Below are 15,159 nucleotides of genomic sequence, written 5' to 3'. Positions count from 1 at the left end.
TCACCACTTTGCTGTATTTTATCCGCCACGGCGCTCCGCTCGCTGTTGTTAGCGTGACCCCCACGTTTGCCTTCCATTGTTGCTGGAGGGCGATCGCCTCCATCTGCCCGGTAGCGACCTTTACACCGCTGGTGCCAGGCATCGGCAAGTCTAATGAGCTATATATGATTGTCATCTATAGAGCAATCTAACGAAGGAAACTACCCAACGCGGGAATTGAATCCTAACCACTAAACTATGTTGGATGTTACAAACAGGCTAGAAAACATCCATAAACACAGACTAGAATAATCCGTGATTATTTTATTGCCAAAATTCGCAAAGTCATCTCAAATAGGAATGGCACGTACGACTTTTTCTCCGTAATCATTGATATCTCGAGATCAATCCAACTTAAAAAAAAATACAATACATTACTTTCCATACCGGGAATTGAACCCGGGCCGCCTGGGTGAAAACCAGGAATCCTAACCATAAAATGTAGCAAAGTGGTGAGCTGGAGCATCTTGCCTGTAATCTCCGTCAGTTAATCATGGATAACCAGCGGGAATTTGGAGCCATTTGCCACGTGACTCTTGTCCATGGATGGTGGGGGGACTACTAAAACCATGCAGCACCCGCTCCGCAATCGATTATCGGTAAGATCGTGGTTTATAGGAAGAAATAGATCAGCAGATAATAGGAGTTTTAGTTGGGCCCTACAGCTGCTGCGGGTAATAGGAGTCTCAAGAGGGCCGCGAATTAAAAAAGTTATCCTGTTCAATAAAATTAACGTAAGAGTCTCAACAACTTGAACTATCATTATAAAGTAAGAATGGCACACACATGACTTATTCAACATAATTCTACGTGACTTTGCCTAAAGAACCAAAGAATAAAACGTAATTGCTTTACTACCGGCGTAAACCAATTAACAAAAAAATATTACAATAAATGTTCTCGAAAAAAGTGTCGAACTCACATCGAGCCAGCAAATCCAATGAGGAAAATAAAACCTTAGTTCCCATACCGGGAATTGAACCCGGAATCCTAACCACTAGACCATATGGGAGGCTGGTTAATGGCACTCTAAATGCATTCGTAGTCGTATACCAAAATTTTTACTCCTATTGTAAAAAACTTGCAAAGTTATCATGAAATAGTGAAAGAAACCATGTCTCATCAACCATTACATTCTTCATCATCACCATCAGCCATGGTCAGTCCAATGCTGGATGAAGGCCTCCCTAAGCTACCAGCGCTCATGATCATGTGATGCAACAATCCGCTCAGCACCTGCACACAAACTGATTTGATGATTTTGCAATCATCATCAAAATTTTGAAAAAAACAGAATATAACTAACATTACATTCAAGCATTCTAAGTAAGATAATACATTTTCCATACGAGAAAAACACATTTTGATATTGACACAGCAACAAAACAAGAAAAGAGATTAAATGACGTACTAATTTTCTCTCCGATACCAGGAATTGCACCCAGGCTGCCGAGGGGGAAAACAGGAACCCTAACCACTGGGCCATATAGGATATCACACACAGGATAGAAAAAATCCATAAACAAAGACTAGAAAAATCCATCATTATTTTATTGCCAAAATTTGCAAAGTCATCTCAAATTAGAATGTCACAAATTTTGACTTAAAACTTTCGTGACTGCAGGAATTCATATTCTTGATTCTTTCGGTAAAGTCACGTAAATAGAAAACAAAAAATATAATATTTTTTAAAACAAAATCTAAATGATGAATTGAAAATAATGAAAGCTTTATTATTTTAAATTTATTAAAAAAAAAAGTATTTCTATAATTATAGATTATTATTTTTTCTTTATTTATTGTTTGCTTCTTCTGGGTTCTTTCGGTAAAGTCACGTAGAATGGAAATAAAATAATAAAAATAAAACATAATAAAATAAAATTCTCACGACGTTTCGGCCACAACACAAGTAGCCTTCTTCAGGTGAAGAAACAGGACTGCCCAGAAGACAGCGCTTGAGTGAACACTGCCAAGCAAGTGCAGCGTCTTTTAAGCTGTGTGGGGGGAATTAACTTATGAATAGGGACAATCTCGGAAGGTGGAGTGGGGGGGGTGAAAAAGTGGATACAACAAAACCGCCACGGTGCTCTGTCCTGTGTTGCGTTATAACTGTGCTATAAACTGGACTACTATACAATATTATACCTTTCAATCTAAACTACATGGTATAATACCATATCCATAGACAAATTCCACCTTTGGATTATGCAATGCGTTACTATACTTTACCCTATACTTTAGACTATAAAATATTAGACTCGTAATATTACACTGTCTTATTCTATCAACCCTCCTGTATACCACATTGCTGTATATTCACTATACAATTACGATACTATATATTGCCCCATGAATTATGTTAAACATTACAATGTTATACTATTTATTATTATGCAACATGCTATAAGCCATACCATTGACCGTCGTGTGAAAGGTATCAAGAAGCAGTGCCTGCAAATGGACTGTGGTCGGAAGGTCACCGTAAAATACAATAAATTAAGAACCGAAATGGTTTATAACATCTTTACAATGGTGACTAAGCCAGAATCCATCTTCTCGGTTGAAATTGTCTCTGTGTTTGTATATGTGGATGGCCTCATGAACGAATCTCTCATGGTAGCCGGATGGCTTGCAGAGAACTTCCGTCTTGGAGAAGTCAATGTCATGTGAGCCCACTGAATTATAACAGTGATCTGCCACGGCTGAGGAGTTCGTCCTACCGTGTTTCAAGTCTGCTTTATGTTCACGGATGTGGTCCGAGATATGTCGTTTGGTTTCTCCAATGTAGCTGCTACCACAGAGGCAACTTAGTTTGTAAACGCCTGGGTACTGTATGTCTGGAACCACATCTTTCACAGACGGAACCAGATCACGGATTTTATGTACTGTGTTGAATCCGACCTGGATCTTGTGTTTATTCAGGATTTTGGAGATTTTTTTGTGACCCCCGCAATGTAGGGTAAGGTGATGGTTTTGAATGGCTCCTCAAGAGGATCCTTCCTCATGACTGGAGTGATGGCTTTGCGGATTGTGTAGTCGGAGTAACCATTAGCCTTGAGAGCTTGGTGTACGTGCTTGGGTTCACTGGCAATGTGTTCCTGGTTGGAAATGCATTGGGCTCTATGGTGTAGAGTCTTGATGAGGGAGTTCTTCTGGGATGGATGGTGGTGGGAATCCGGTTGTAAGTAAGCATCCGTATGGGTAGCTTTCCTGTAGATAGAGTGGCTCATTGAACCATCAGGCCTCCTTTTAATTAGTACATCCAAAAAGGATAGCTTGCCATCTTTTTCGACTTCCATGGTAAATCTGATGGCTGGGTGTATGGAATTGATGTGGTCGAGGAATTGATCTAGAGCAGGCCGGCCATGTGGCCAGATGGCAAAAGTGTCATCCACGTACCTCTTCCACAAGGTCGGGCGTAAAGTGGCAGTCTGGATGGCGTCAATTTCACATTTCTCATGAACATGTTGGCTACCACCGGAGATAAGGGGGAGCCCATTGGGGGGCCCTCAGTTTGTAGAAAGTTCCATTCCAGGTGAAGTATGTGTTGGTTAAGCAGTGTCTCACCAGGGGGGGGGGGGTACATCAATATGCAATCCTTGATGAACCAAGTCTTCAATGATTGCGATGGTGTCAAGTACAGGAACTTTGGTGAATAAGGAAACTACATCAAAGCTGACAAGCAGGTCGTCTGGGGACAGGGAAAAACCCTTGATTGTCGATACCAGGTGAGTAGAGTTTAGTACCGCAGAGGTGGTTTTCCCAGTGAAAGGTCGCAGGATATCAGACAGAAAACGAGCCAGTATGTAGGTGGGGGAGTTGATAGTGGAGATGATGGGACGAAGGGGTGTATCTTCTTTACGTATCTTTGGAAGACTATATAATCTTGGTGGTCTGGCCACAGAAGGTTTCAACGAGAACTGTTTGGTTTGATCAATTAATGCTGTTGAATGAGAAATTATTTTGTTGGCTTTAGCAACCAGGCTGTTGGTGGGGTCTCTTCTTATTTTTGTATAGATGCCATCGTTGAGTAGTTCCTGAATTTTGTTGTTATATTCTATTTTTTTCATGATGACGGTGGCATTGCCCTTGTCAACTGAGAGGATGACAATGTCATCTCTCTTTTTTAATTGAGATAATTCAAAGCTCTCATCTTTGCTGATGTTGCTAGGTGGCATCTTAGCGTTTTTGAGGGTTGCAGCGATTTCAGATCTTGCTACGTCTGCAGCGATGTGACCCAGGCCCTTAAGTGCAACATCGACATGGGCAATGATATCATTAACTGGTATGTGTTTAGGTGTGACAGCAAAGTTTAGCCCTTTAGCTAAAACGGATTTCAGACAATAAGAGATAGAGCTGTCACTCCGATTAATCACGACTTTGTTGACATCTAGCTTTTCGGTGTGAGGGTCCGGTTTTTTGTTGGAATGGCGGTTGAATTTGGAAATAAAATTGTCCTTACATTTGGTCGACATAGTGGCAGCTGAAGAGGCAGTCATATTGTCGACCTTTTCCCAATCCGATGGGGACATTGTTGCCGTCAATGATAAGTGTGATTTGTACATATAAGTGTGATTTTTGCAAAGTCATCTCAAATAACAATGTCACATACGACTTTGTCTCCGTAATCATTGACAACTCGAGATCAATCCAACTTATAAAACACAATACATTACTTCCCATACCGGGAAGTGAACCCGGGCCGCTTGGGTGAAAACCAGAAATCCTATCCACTAGACCATATGGGAGGCTGGGCAAAGTCTCTGTAAATGCATTGGTAGACGCATACCATAATATTAACTCATTGTAAGAAATAAATTGCAAAGTTATCATGAAATAGTGAAGGAAACCACGTCTCATCTACCATTACATTCTTCATCGTCACTATCAGCCATGGTCAGTCCACTGCTGGATGAAGGCCTCCCCAAGCTACCAGCGCTCATGATCACGTGATGCAACAATCCGCTCAGCAACTGCACACAAACTGATTTGATGATTTTTCAATCATCATCAAAATTATGAAAAAACCGGAACATACCTTACGTTACACTCAAGCCTTCTAAGTAAAATAATACATTTTCTCTACGAGAAAAAAACATATTTTGATTTTGACGCAGCAACGAAACCAAAAATAAGATTAAATTACGTATTATTATTTTTTTCCCATCCCGGGAATTGCACTCAAACTGCCTAGGCAGAAGCCAAGAACCCTAACCACTGGGCCATACAGGATATTACACACAGGCTAGTAATAATCCATGAACACAGACTAGAATAATCCGTGATTATTTTATTGCCAAAATTTGCGAAGTCATCTGAAATGAGAATGCCACGTACGACTTTTTCTCCGTTATCTTTGACATCCAGAGATCAATCCATCTTTAAAAAAATACAATATCACTGTAAATGTATTCGTAGACATTGTAAAAAAACTTGCAAAGTTCTCATGAAATAGTGAAGGAAACCACGTCTCATCTACCATTACATTCTTCATCGTCACTATCGGCCATGGTCAGTCCACTGCTGGATGAAGGCCTCCCCAAGCTTCCAGCGCTCATGATTATGTGATGCAACAATCCGCTTAGCAGCTTCACACAAACTGATTTCATGATTTTGCAATCATCAAAATTACGAAAAAAACCAGAACATACCTAACATTACATTCAAGCATTCTAAGCAACTTAATACATTTTCTATACGAGAAAAAAAACATTTTGATATTGACGCAGCAACGAAACCAACAATAAGATTAAATGATGTACTAATTTTTCTCTCCCATACCGGGAATTGCACCTCAACTGTCTAGGCAGAAGCCAGGAACCCTAACCACTGGTCCATACAGGATACTACACACAGGCTAGTAATAGTCCATGAACACAGAGTAGAATAATCCATGATTATTTTATTGTCAAAATTTGCGAAGTCATCTCAAATAAGAATGCCATAAATTTTGACTTTAAACTTTCGTGACTGCAGGAATTCAAGTCACGTAAATAGAAAACAAAAAATCTAATAATTTTTTTAAATAATAAATTGAAAATAATGAAAGCTTTTATCATTTTCAATAAATAAAAAATATATTTTCATAATTTTAATTTATTATTTATTGTTTTCTATTTACGTGACTTTACCGAACGAACCAATAATAAGAATGCCACACGCGACTTTTTCTCCGTAATCATTGACATCTCGAGATCAATCTAACTTAAAACACAATACATTACTTCTCATACCGGGAATTGAACCCGGGCCGCCTGGGTGAAAACCAGGAATCCTAACCACTAGACCATATGGGAGGCTGGGCAAAGTCGCTGTAAATGCATTGGTAGTCGTATACCATAAAATTCATTGGTTGTAAAAAAACTTGCAAAGTTATCATGAAATAGTGAAGGAAACCATGTCTCATCTATCATTACATTTTTCATCGTCACCATCAGCCATGGCCAGTCCACTGCTGGATGAAGGCCTCCCCAAGTTACCAGCGCTCATGATCATGCGATGCAACAATCCGCTCAGCACCTGCACACAAACTGATTTGATAATTTTACAATCATCATCATCAAAATTACGAAAAAAACAACATACCTAACGTTACACTCAAGCATTCTAAGTAAAATAATAAATTTTCTATAGGAGAAAAAAAACATATTTTGATCTTGACGCGGCAACGAAACTAAAAATAAGATTAGATTTCGTACTAACTTTTTCTTTCCCATCCCGTGAATTGCACCCAGACTGCCTAGGGAGAAGCCAGGAATCCCAACCACTGGGCCATACAGGATATTACACAAACGCTAGTAATAATCCATAAACACAGACTAAAATAATCCATGATCATTTTATTGCAAAAATTTGCGAAGCCATCTCAAATTAGAACGCCATAAATTTTGACTTTTAACTTTCGTGACTGCAGGAATTCAAGTAACGTAAATAGAAAACAAAAAATCAAATATATTTTTTAATAAATTTAAAACAATAAATTTTAAATAATGAAAGTTTTTATTATTTTCAATTAATAATTTTAATTATATTTTCATAATTTGAATTTTATTTTATAATTTATGTTTCAAATATTGTTTTCTATTTACGTGACTTTACCGAACGAACCAAGAATAAGAATGCCACATGCGACTTTTTCTCCGTAATCATTGACATCTCGAGATCAATCCAACTTAAAAAAAACACCCACAATACATTACTTCCCACACCGGGAATTGAACCCAGGCCGCCTGGGTGAAAACCAGGAATCCTAACCACTAGACCATATGGGAGGCTGGGCAACGACGCTGTTAATGCATTGGTAGTCGTATACCATGATATTAACTCGTTGTAAAAAAACTTGCACAATTATCATGAAATAGTGAAGGAAACCATGTCTCATCTACTATTACATTCTTCATCGTCACCATCAGCCATGGTCAGTCCACTGCTGGATGAAGGCCTCCCCAAGTTACCAGCGCTCATGATCATGTGATGCAACAATCCGCTCAGCACCTGCACACAAACGGATTTGATGATTTTACAATCATCATCAAAATTATGAAAAACCAGAACATACCTAACGTTACACTCAAGCAGTCCAAGTAAAATAATAAATTTTCTCTACGAGAAAAAACATATTTTGATTTTGACGCAGCAACGAAACCAACAATAAAATTAAATTACGTATTATTTTTTTTCCCATCCCGAGAATTGCACCCAAACTGCCTAGGCAGAAGCCAAGAACCCTAACCACTGGGCCATACAGGATATTCCACACAGGCTTGTAATAATCCATGAACACAGACTAGAATAATCCGTGATTATTTTATTGTCAAAATTTGCAAAGTCATCTCAAATAAGAATGCCACGTTCGACTTTTTCTCCATAATCTTTGACATCCACAGATCAATCCATCTTTAAAAAAATACAATATCACTGTAAATGTATTCGTAGACATGGTAAAAAAAACTTGCAAAGTTATGAAATAGTGAAGGAAACCACGTCTCATCTACCATTACATTCTTCATCGTCACTATCGGCCATGGTCAGTCCACTGCTGGATGAAGGCCTTCCCAAGCTTCCAGCGCTCATGATTATGTGATGCAACAATCCGCTTAGCAGCTTCACACAAACTGATTTCATGATTTTGCAATCATCAAAATTAAGGAAAAAAAACAGAACATACCTAACATTACATTCAAGCATTCTAAGAAAAATAATACATTTTCGATACGAGAAAAAAACATTTTGATATTGACGCAGCAACGAAACCAACAATAAGATTAAACGATGTACTAATTTTTCTTTCCCATACCGAGAATTGCACCCAAACTGTCTAGGCAGAAGCCAGGAACCCTAACCACTGGGCCGTACAGGATACTACACACAGGCTAGTAATAATCCATGAACACAGACTAGAATAATCCATGATTATTTTATTGTCAAAATTTGCGAAGTCATCTCAAATAAGAATGCCATAAATTTTGTCTTTAAACTTTCGTGACTGCAGGAATTCAAATCACGTAAATAGAAAACAAAAAATCTAATATTTTTTTAAAAAAAATAATTTGAAAATAATGAAAGCTTTTATCATTTTCAATAAAAAATTTTTATTTTATCTTCATAATTAAAATTTATTATTTATTGTTTTCTATTTACGTTACTTTACCGAACGAACCAATAATAAGAATGCCACATATGACTTTTTCTCCGTAATCATTGACATCTCGAGATCAATCCAACTTAAAAAACACAAAACATAACTTCCCATACCGGGAATTTAACCTGGGCCGCGTGGGTGAAAACAAGGAATCCTAACCACTAGACCATATGGGAGGCTGGGCAAAGTCACACTAAATGCATTGGTAGTCGTATACCAACATTTTTACTCATTTTGTAAAAAAAACTTGCAAAGTTATCATGAAAAAGTGAAGGAAACCACGTATCATCTACCATTACATTCTTCATCGTCACCATCAGCCATGGTCAGTCCACTGCTGGATGAAGGCCTCCCCAAGTTACCAGCGCTCATGATCACGTGATGCAACAATCCGCTCAGCACCTGCACACAAACTGGTTTGATGATTTTTCAATCATCATCAAAATTATGAAAAAACCAGAACATACCTTACGTTACACTCAAGCATTCTAAGTAAAATAATACATTTTCTACACGAGAAAAAACATATTTTGATTTTGACGCGGCAACGAAACTAAAAATAAGATTAAATTTCGTACTAACTTTTCTTTCCCATCCCGTGATTTGCACCCAGACTGCCTAGGGGGAAGCCAGGAACCCCAACCACTGGGCCATACAGGATATTACACACAGACTAGTAATAATCCATAAACACAGACTAGAATAATCCATGATCATTTTATTGCCAAAATTTACGAAGTCATCTCAAATAAGAACGCCATAAATTTTGACTTTTAACTTTCGTGACTGCAGGAATTCAAGTAACGTAAATAGAAAACAAAAAATATAATACATTTTTAAATAAAATAAAAAATAATAAATTTTAAATAATGAAAGTTTTACTTATTTTCAATTAATAATTTTTATTATATTTTCATGATTTGAATTTTACAATTTATGTTTCACATATTGTTTTCTATTTACGTGACTTTACCGAACGAACCAAGAATAAGAATGCCACACGCGACTTTTTCTCCCAACTTAAGAAACACAATACATTACTTCCCATACGGGGAATTGAACCCGGGCCGCCTGGGTGAAACCCAGGAATCCTAACCACTAGACCATATGGGAGGCTGGGCAAAGTCGCTGTAAATGCATTGGTAGTCGTATACCATAATATTAATTCGTTGTAAAAAAAACTTGCAAAGTTATCATGAAATAGTGAAGGAAACCATGTCTCATCTACCATTACATTCTTCGTCGTCACCATAAGCCATGGTCAGTCCACTGCTGGATGAAGGCCTCCCCAAGTTACCAGCGCTCATGATCACGTGATGCAACAATCCGCTCAGCACCTGCACACAAACTGATTTGATGATTTTACAATCATCATCAAAATTATTTTAAAAAACAGAACATACCTTACGTTACACTCAAGCATTCTATGTAAAATAACAAATTTTCTACACGAGAAAAACACATATTCTGATTTTGACGCGGCAACGAAACTAAAAATAAGATTACATTTCGTACTAACTTTTCTTTCCCATCCCGTGAATTGCACCCAGACTGCCCAGGGGGAAGCCAGGAACCCTAACCACTGGGCCATACAGGATATTACACACAGGCTAGTAATAATCCATAAACACAGACTAGAATAATCCATGATCATTTTATTGCCAAAATTTACGAAGTCATCTCAAATAAGAACGCCATAAATTTTTACTTTAAACTTTAAACTTTCGTGACTGCAGGAATTCAAGTAACGTAAATAGAAAACAAAAAATCAAATATATTTTTAAATAAATTAAAAAGAATAAATTTTAAATAATAAAAGTTTTTATTATTTTCAATTAATCATTTTTATTATATTTTCATAATTTGAATTTTATTTTATAATTTAAGTCTCACGTTGTTTCTATTTACGTGACTTTACCGAACGAACTCAAGAATAAGAATGCCACACACGACTTTTTCTCCGTAATCATTGACATCTCGAGATAAATCCAACTTAAAAAACACAATACATTACTTCCCACACCGGGAATTGAACCCGGGCCGCCTGGGTGAAAACCAGGAATCCTAACCACTAGACCATATGGGAGGCTGGGCAAAGTTGCTGGAAATCCATTGGTAGTCGTATGCCATAATATTAACTCGTAAAAAAAAACTTGCAAGGTTATCATGAAATAGTGACGAAACCATGTCTCATCTACCATTACATTCTTCATCGTCACCATCAGCCATGGTCAGTCCACTGCTGGATGAAGGCCTCCCCAAGTTACCAGCGCTCATGATCATGTGATGCAACAATCCGCTCAGCACCTGCACACAAACTGATTTGATGATTTTACAATCATCATCAAAATTATGAAAAAACCAGAACATACCTAACGTTACACACAAGAATTCTAAGAAAAATAATAAATTTTCTATACGAGAAAAAAACATATTTTGACGCAGCAACGAAACTAAAAATAAGATTGAATTATATACTAACTTTTTCTTTCCCATCCCGTTAATTGCACCTTGACTGCCTCGGGGGAAGCCAGGAACCCCAACCACTGGGCCATACAGGATATTACACACAGGCTAGTAATAATCTATAAACACAGACTAGAATAATCCATGATCATTTTATTGCCAAAATTTACGAAGTCATCTCAAATAAGAACGCCAGAAATTTTTACTTTAAACTTTCGTGACTGCAGGAATTCAAGTAACGTAAATAGAAAACAAAAAATCTAATATTTTTTAAAATAAAATAAAAAATAATACATTTTAAATAATGAAAGTTTTTATTATTTTCAATACGACTTTTTCTCCGGAATCACTGACATCTTGGGATCAATCCAACTTAAAAAAAAAATACATTTGTTTTCATACCGGGAATTGAACCCTGGCAGCCTGGGGGAAAACCAGGAACACTCCCCACTAGACCATATGAGAGGCTGCGCACAGAATTCTAAATGCATCGGTAGTCGTATACCATAAGACGAACTAATTTTCTGAACAAACGTGCACAGTCATCATACAATAAGAATGGAAAACATGTCTCCTCCACTGCTGGATGAAGGTCCTCCCGCCAAGCCATCTCCACCTGTCACGGACTCGTGATGCTCACAATTCACCGTATCTCTACCACGCGAGCCGATGTCTCATCGCTCCGTCTCTCTCTCCGGACGAACTCTCGAGCCCGATGTTCCCTTTGGTCGCGCACCCCACCCACCCTTAGTGGCAGCCACTGCCACGTGTGGTTCAGAATAACAAAATCTTTATTGAAACTGGAGGAATCCGATGAGCTACAAAGCTCTTTTTCACACGTCCAGTGGTTAACCACGCGTAACATCTGTTGTGTTTCCCTTTGGTGGTAACGACTGCTTACGTGTTTGTTGATACACGAGGTTAATGTTAACACTCCATCCCCTTCGCCATGGAATGAATTGTCACCATCGATTTCGATTAGAGCTTTGGACATCCAGTGTATGTTTTTTTACATTGTGGCAAATGTCGCGGCCTCGAGGGTGGCCGGAGGGTTCACTTGCGACACATTTGTCAAACCACTGATGTATCAGGGACCCCTCCGCACGCCGTGGGAGCATCTGTGGGGGTTATATGACCATACTTGCAGACGCGCGGGTCAGGGAAAGCGTAGGAATGCAGCACAACAATGGATTATTGCTCTACCCACCTCTGCTGCCCAGCCTATAAGGAAACCAGGCGCGCATGGCAGTCACCCAATCCGAGCACTCAGCAGGCGCAACTCCTGCTTAGCTTCCAAGATCCGACGACAGCGGTGGGAAGGAGGTGGGTCACGTGGCCGTGTGTCATGCGGCCGTGTGCATGCGTCCGTGTGCATGCGGCCGTGTTCATGCATCCGTGTGCATGCGGCCGTGGGTCTAATGACCGTAGCAGAAGAGATCGCGCGCCTTTTCTAACCACAGTTAGATACATATTAGCCAAGAGAGCCTTGCCATCACTCTTAGACCTTCATTGGCCCATCACTGGCAATGTCAGGAGGCGCGGCGAGCGCTGAGTGATTGTGGCAGTAAGGTTGATGTATGCAGGCACTTACATATTTTTCAATTGTCTACGACCACTGGAGCTGAAACAATGTGTTTCGCAGCCAAGAGAATTTGCCAAGGTCACACACAAAGAGACAACGGGGACGAAGAGGCGGACTATTTACAGCCGTGTGTGTCACGCTACTACACACAAGGCTGTTTGTTGGGGGGGGGGGGCGAAATGCTGTTAGCGAGCACCTATTAAGGGCCAGCACGGCACACGACGGTTGGGTGGTGCGGTTGGACCACGGACAGCATCTGTGTCATCGTCATTATCATCAGCAACAGCAGCGTCAGCAGCATCAGCAGAACTCCGGATCGCCGGATTTGTAGCGCAGCGCGCTAACCACTGCGCCACCGCTTCCGATATGCACACACAAAGAAAACTAAGACAAGGATCACCCATATAGCCTAAATAGACTAATGGGGCAAGTGCCGTTAGCGAGCACCTATGAAGGCCGGCACGGCACACGAGAGGGTGGGTGGCCAGCACCACGCCCGGCCACCTTTGTCTCCCCAGTGGCGATGTTTCCACACTGCACCGGTATGCACCGGTTATCATTTGAGGCCGAGTCGACCTAGGGGAGGCCCAGGACCGGTTCAAACTCGGATCGCCGGTTTCGTAGCGCAGCGTGCTAACCACTACACTACCGCTCCCCACTTTGACACACACACGGACACACTTTATGAACCTACACACACTCATTCGAGTGATGAATAATAAATAAATACCAATTATGCATTGTAAACACACGTCCACGTGTTCTCGCAATTAACTCATTAACTCCATTTGCAATCATTGACAACCACGCAAGTCGCTTCCCAGCGTCACGGGGCTGTCAATGCATCATCAAATTAATTACGCAAATTAGTAGCGCAATCCCACTGATTGATTAATCATGGCCGGTAGGCTGAACAACGAGTGAGCCTAATTAATTGGGAATGTTAATTGTACACTACTCTACGTGTGTGTGTGTTTGAAGGGGTTTATAATGATCATATTCTTTGGGTCTTTCGCTAAAGTCACGTAGATAGAACAATAAAATAATAAAAATGAAATTAACGTGAAAAAAAATAATACAAATATCACGACGTTTCGATCGCAACACAAGCAATCGTCATATTTTTTTCACCTCGTGATGATTGCTTGTGTTGCGATAGACACGTCGTGATATTTGTATTATTTTTTCACGTTATTTTTATTTTGATAATTGTATTGTTCCGTCTACGTGACTTTACCGAAAGACCCAAAGAATATGAATTCCTGCAGTCACGATTTATAATTATCGTTTACTGGACTCGACATGAAGGTGGTGATGTTGTAAGGAGTTGGGGCCGAAAGTTAAGCGTCACCTCCCCAAAAGGACGGTCTCTCGTCTCAAGTTTACGCCGTTTATTTGCGAGCTCCAGATAGCCGAGTGGGATGTGCACGCCTGGCACACCCCACTCTGTGCGTTCTGCCGTATTATTCAGATTAATAGACGCACTTCCTGGAGAATGTGATCATTCTTAATTTCAACAACAACAAAAAAACACCGCGTTAAGTAGTAGTAATAATACTGCAGCTCTTCGGTTACGTGAAACATTTCGTATAATGCCGAGCCGTTAGGAGCGATTTAATCAGAAAAGTATTCACCCAGAGTCGTAGAGCCCTTTTTGTGATTACTATAATCATCATCTTTGTCAATCATCATTATCATCAGCTGCCGCTGCGATTGCATTAAGTGGCATCATGAGTTGAATCATCAGCAGCATCGATCCTCTACAGCAGCAGCATCACTGCTCTTGTAGCTTTCTGACAGCATCATCCGCAAACAGTGCCAACATCACGATCGCCATGCAGTGCCCTGGCAGCGCAAATGTTCCGAATTCGAACTGGGGTATTTCGCCCTTAGGAGAAGGAGTAGGAGGCGCCGCAGCTTCGAGCACGTGGCGACGCGCAGGTGCGGCGACACGTGTTGTTGGCACCGGGCTAGTTTCCCGACCGCAGAGTTTCCTGCGCGTCCCTCCAGGCGTTCCTATGTATCAGCCGCGCGCGGGTGAATGCCACCCAGGTGTTCCTATGTATCAGCCGCGCGTGGGCGAATGCCACCCAGGTGTGCCTGTGTATAGGCCAGGTGTGATTAAGTGCCAGCCAGGCTCTCAGAAGGCCCATGATTGTTGGGGGTTCGCAACGGGTGTGCGGCTGGTGTCGGCGCCGGCGTGGGCAGGCGAGAGGCAGGTGCGCGATTTGACGCTGGACTCGCATTCGCCACGTTTGCAAGCGAGGCAGACGGGCGGTGTGCTCGCGGGTCGCGGTACAGACGGCGGAACAGACGGAGGTGCCCAGAGAGACACGGGTGAGACTCGTGCTGGCGTGAGGAGTGGAGGCGATGTTATTGAGCAGTGGATCGGTGAACGTTTCTGGGGTGTTGCACATTCGGAGATGACGCA

General features: G+C 40.6%; 4 non-coding genes across 4 annotated transcripts; all 4 read right to left on the bottom strand.

The window, feature by feature from the left end:
- Nucleotides 1-6,263: 6,263 nt before the first annotated feature.
- TRNAE-UUC (transfer RNA glutamic acid (anticodon UUC)) lies at nt 6,264-6,335 on the bottom strand. Its single transcript has one exon. It is a non-coding gene; the product is annotated as a tRNA-Glu (tRNA).
- A 903-nt stretch (nt 6,336-7,238) lies between these two features.
- On the bottom strand, nt 7,239-7,310 carry TRNAE-UUC (transfer RNA glutamic acid (anticodon UUC)). Its single transcript has one exon. It is a non-coding gene; the product is annotated as a tRNA-Glu (tRNA).
- Nucleotides 7,311-9,721: 2,411 nt separating this feature from the next.
- TRNAE-UUC (transfer RNA glutamic acid (anticodon UUC)) lies at nt 9,722-9,793 on the bottom strand. Its single transcript has one exon. It is a non-coding gene; the product is annotated as a tRNA-Glu (tRNA).
- A 901-nt stretch (nt 9,794-10,694) lies between these two features.
- TRNAE-UUC (transfer RNA glutamic acid (anticodon UUC)) lies at nt 10,695-10,766 on the bottom strand. Its single transcript has one exon. It is a non-coding gene; the product is annotated as a tRNA-Glu (tRNA).
- Between the last annotated feature and the right edge of the window lie 4,393 nt (nt 10,767-15,159).

This window comes from Petromyzon marinus, chromosome 21 (genome assembly GCF_048934315.1).
Source record: "Petromyzon marinus isolate PM22_M1 ecotype Great Lakes invasive population chromosome 21, UKy_Petmar_22M1.pri1.0, whole genome shotgun sequence".
NCBI lineage: Eukaryota > Metazoa > Chordata > Hyperoartia > Petromyzontiformes > Petromyzontidae > Petromyzon > Petromyzon marinus.
The sequence above is the reverse complement of the archived record's forward strand: the minus strand, read 5'-3'. Positions and strand labels throughout refer to the sequence as shown.